This window comes from Medicago sativa, chromosome 3 (genome assembly GCF_051527215.1).
Source record: "Medicago sativa cultivar Bolivia chromosome 3, Bolivia_mono, whole genome shotgun sequence".
Taxonomy (NCBI): domain Eukaryota; kingdom Viridiplantae; phylum Streptophyta; class Magnoliopsida; order Fabales; family Fabaceae; genus Medicago; species Medicago sativa.
Genome location: NC_140751.1, coordinates 70,773,893 through 70,778,421, shown reverse-complemented (window position 1 = coordinate 70,778,421; position 4,529 = coordinate 70,773,893). Strand labels below are relative to the sequence as shown.

Sequence of the window (4,529 nt, the reverse complement as noted above, 5' to 3'; positions counted from 1 at the left end):
ACGAGGGACCAATTGTGTGAGTTGTAATTTAAAATTATGAGACCTTTTTTTTCTTACATAAAGCAAGTTGTCACTTTTCTTTTGAGGCCAAATTTCTTGCCACGTTTAATACAAGAATACCACCATTCCAAAAATTGATATTTTAGAAAAATAAAGATTAGGAAGTGATGTATTTTTATTTAAATTTCGTACAATACAAATTTCAATAAGGACATGGTCCAATGTGTCTGATCCGTCGTCATCTAAAACCGGTTGTTACCATTAGTCAAATAGTTGTCTGAATGTCTAAAAAAAGGGGTGGTTCACATTGGAAATATTTATGAAAGATGTTTTGACACTAAACTTACTCACATTTCTAGCAGTTTTAATAGTATAGGGAATTAAATTTACCTAAATGATTCGATATTGATAAGATATTTGTAAGGAGCAGGTGATCTTTCTAAATCAATATTGTCACTATAAACACGTTAACTTGGCGGCTTGTTAGTTGTTATTGTCACTTATCTAGAGTCCAAAATTTTCACTTAGGATTTTGTATTTCTTCGATTTTTGACACTAAACTTAGTCGCATTTCTAGCAGTTTTCCAGCTTTTTTCACTTAGGATTTTGTATTTCTTCGATTTTTGACACTAAACTTAGTCGCATTTCTAGCAGTTTTCCAGCTTGCTCATCCAGTATCGATCATGAGATATTCCATGTCTTGAGCCAACTAAAATCATGATGCTCCTATCTTCGTTATATTATTTTTTTATATAAAAAAATAAAATAAAATTAAGTTGCAAAGTTACAAAATAAAAATAAAAATAAAAGGCAAATTTATTAATCTATAATAATATTAGTATAGTTATGTATAATCAGTCAAAATAAAGAAGAAAAAAAAAACAATTTCTGAAGAGAATTTTTTTTAGGGATAAGAAGCAATTAATGCATTTTTTTTCTCTCTCTTATTAACCAATCTAGCTCATTTCTCTGTCTTATTAAATGACTCTTTTCTTGACTTTTATATTTTTTCTCAGAAAAAAACAAAACACAGTACTAGATGTGTTGAAAGAAACGAGAAGATTGAATCAAAATCTTCTTTACTCAGTCAAAAAAAATCAGAGAAGATGAAAAATCAATTCTTTATGATTCTTTCTGCAATTGAAAAGGAAAAGTTTGATCAGACTAAATATTGGTGGTGGAACAAGAAGATTCACCATGTTCCAAAAAAGATTTCGTTTTTTTTTGAGACTGAGGGAATCAGAGTAATAATATATACTAAGAAATGATTGCAACAATTAGGAAAATATCAACCTTCAAATGCAGTGAAGGATGTACACAAAGGTTGTGCAGTAAAGAAACAAGCACAATTTGAGAGAAGGTGGAATTCATTGAGAGAGAGATAATATACAAAATTTCAACCCGTCTTCTTTACCCATATTCAATTATATATTCTCCCAATTATGTTTAACGAAATTGATTCTCAAATTCTCCTCATTGTGATTTCCTTGCCATGTGACCTTTCCCTTGTTAGCACTAATTACAGTGAATCATTGAAATTGTCTTTTGATTAGTTAGAGCCTTATATGTATGGAGATTCCGGTTGCCGGATTTGACATTGCCGGAGCTTGCTAATGCGGTGTCAGTGGATGGGTAGTTGATTGTTATGGTATCGAAGGGACATGGTCTGAAGAATGTTGAGGGTGATGATATTCATAGAGGTATGGGTGGCGGTGGTATAATTGTGATGAGCATTGCTCTTTGTCGCGGACCAAAATTTCACGACGGTATCACGAATGCTTTTTTATTACAACGCAAGCATCTCCTTTTAAAATTCCTATGGAAAATTAGATTTGTGTATAATTTACAATTGAGTGAATCAAATGTCCAGTAATCCAGTTTGCTTATGAAAATCATAGTGGTTTGTGCGCAATTCCACCACCACCTTTTTAACATTAGAACCTGCATAACCGAGCAAAACAGAGAACCACCAGTTTGTATACAATACCACCACAAAACACACTGCAATATATGGAAAGACAATCAGAGTTTTACAGAAACATCTGTAGCCATTATAGCCCATTGAAGAATTTAAAAAATGATGTTATCTCTAATTTTAAGAACCCGTCGAGACCGACGATTAGACTGAGTTCGTCGACATGCTTGGGAAATTAACCTGCAAAGATGAAAGCAATGGTAATGAGGCTGAGGGGTTGCTTGATATTAGCCTGAAACACAAACATGTATTTTTGTCATGGTGGAATTATTCAAGAGAGAAAGTGAAGAACAAAACTGAGATTTATTCCAGCATTGGCTTCTTCCATTGCGGTGAAGCTGAGTGAGTCCGTTGACGGCAATCGTGCAAGCTGCAGCTAATGGATTCTTCACCGATGAAGTGACGGTGGAATTCAAAGACAAAGGAAGACAGAGCTCGTTTGGGTTTTGCTTCTGAGAAAGCTTGTTTTCTTATTGGAGTTATAAGAGAGAGAAGCAGAAAAGTGTGCTCGCTAGACTTTCGTTATGTTTTTTGTCGTTATTCAATTGTGAATGTACGGTTACTGTGATTGTTACGGATGGCAATGGGTACCCTATGGGTAGGGTACTACAGTGCCCTTCCCCATACCCGCATTTGTAAAAAATACTCGTACCTGTGCATGTACCCTCGTGGGCAATAACTTTAGTCCCCTTCCCCATACCCTATGGGTACCTAAGTGTCCATACCCGCACCCATTACCCGCACTTTAACTATGAAAAGACAATAAAAACATCACAAATGAAATAAAACTACAATCCAAATTTTTTAAAATTAACTCATAAAATAGTACAAATCATGATATTTAGTCAAATAAGAAACATCCAAAATATCCCTAAAAAATTGTACACCAACATGATGAAGTTGTTATTGTATTAAGCAGTTTTTTGGTTTAAGTTTAGGTTTAGGCTTAAAGAACTAAATAAATAAATTAATTATACACCAAAAATAAATAAATTATTTATGATATTTATATATATGTATATGCGGGGTTGCGGGTCTGGGCAGTATAGTACCCTTACCCGTGTCCATACCCATTTAAATTTGTGGGTATTACCCGGACCCATGCCCAAACCCATAAATGCGGGGTTTTACCCTACCCATTGTGGGTATTTTTTGCGGGTACCCATAGGGTCTGGGTCCAATTGCCATCCCTAGTGATTGTAACGATGAAGATGATGATAGTTAAAATTCTTAAAGTCTAATTAATAAGGCAGAGAAATGAGCGAGAATGGTTAATAAGAGAGAGAGAAAAAAAAGTGCATTAATTGCTTATTATCCTGTGCAATGTTGTTCAGGTTAGAAAAACCCTTTTTTTATAACACTTTACTTACCTCTCGGTCAAATTTCAAATTAATAAAACTTTCTTATCCTATGAATCAGACGGTTCACACAAAAAATAGACACTTCACCTCATAACATATAAATAAACCTAAGAAACATAAAACAAACAACAATTAGACCAGCAATAAGCTTAAATTAGTGATAAGGTTAACAAATTTATAATTTAATTTAAAGTATAAAATAAAATTTAATATAATAATAAATAATGTTATTCATATTTATGTAGGCCGGCTGGATAAGCCTAAGAGACTTTTTTAATGGCATGCAATCCGACCTGTTAAGCTAAATAAGTTTTTAAAAAGGTCTAGATCTTCTCTATTTAAAAAGATATATATTTAGTATGGCATGTCATAGGCTAAACCGTAGGTCCATGTGGGCCGGCATGGTCTATGTTAATTAAAAAAAGATAAAACACAATTATATATCATTAATTTCAATTAAAAAATATTTTAAAAATATTATTAGAATAATCACACATCATTGAGTTTTTCTCACTCTCGTGATTTAAATGACTCTTAGATTCACGTATATTGATCACATACAACACAACGAACTAGATGGGCGAACCACCAAAGAATACATATCCTCCTTATTCTTGTATTCCAAATGACTTTAGGAGTCATGCATTTCAACACAACCAACTTTGGGATGCAATGCACATCATATACGTTTCTTGTAAACTTGCAGCACTATAAATCCACCAAGCATCTTAGAAACAAACAAGAGGCTCAGATTGTTCCTATACTCATTGAGTGGTCGAACAAGCCAGGAAAATTTAGCGAGGGTGACGAAAATTGTTGAGTATTTCCTATTCTATCAGGAAAAATAATAACACAACATGAATAGATGGAAACACTTTTACAATCTATTTTTGTTACTTATCTTTCATCCAACTTAATTTTTGTTTTTTAAAGAGTGATGGCGGCACACACTCTAACACACCTTTTCAATACACACTTTTTCACGGTTTGCAATTCAAATGAATTCCGTTAAATTATTATTTTATTTTGACACACAATTTCCTACATCGTATTTTGACATCGTATATTATTGAGTGTGGATGTCTGAGATGAGAGAACGAACACACGAGGGAAGGGATATTTTTTTTCTTTCAAAAATCGTATAAATATATGGTGTCTAAATAAAAATTTGCGAGAAAAACATTAATCTTCCA

The 4,529-nt window shown here is 33.1% G+C and overlaps 1 long non-coding RNA gene across 1 annotated transcript; it reads right to left on the bottom strand.

Moving 5' to 3' along the window:
• Positions 1-1,329: 1,329 nt before the first annotated feature.
• Positions 1,330-3,162, bottom strand: LOC146939757 (uncharacterized). Its single transcript, XR_015033467.1, has 2 exons — positions 2,273-3,162; positions 1,330-2,155 (listed from the first exon to the last, which is right to left on the bottom strand). It is a non-coding gene; the product is annotated as an uncharacterized LOC146939757 (long non-coding RNA).
• Positions 3,163-4,529: the final 1,367 nt, after the last annotated feature.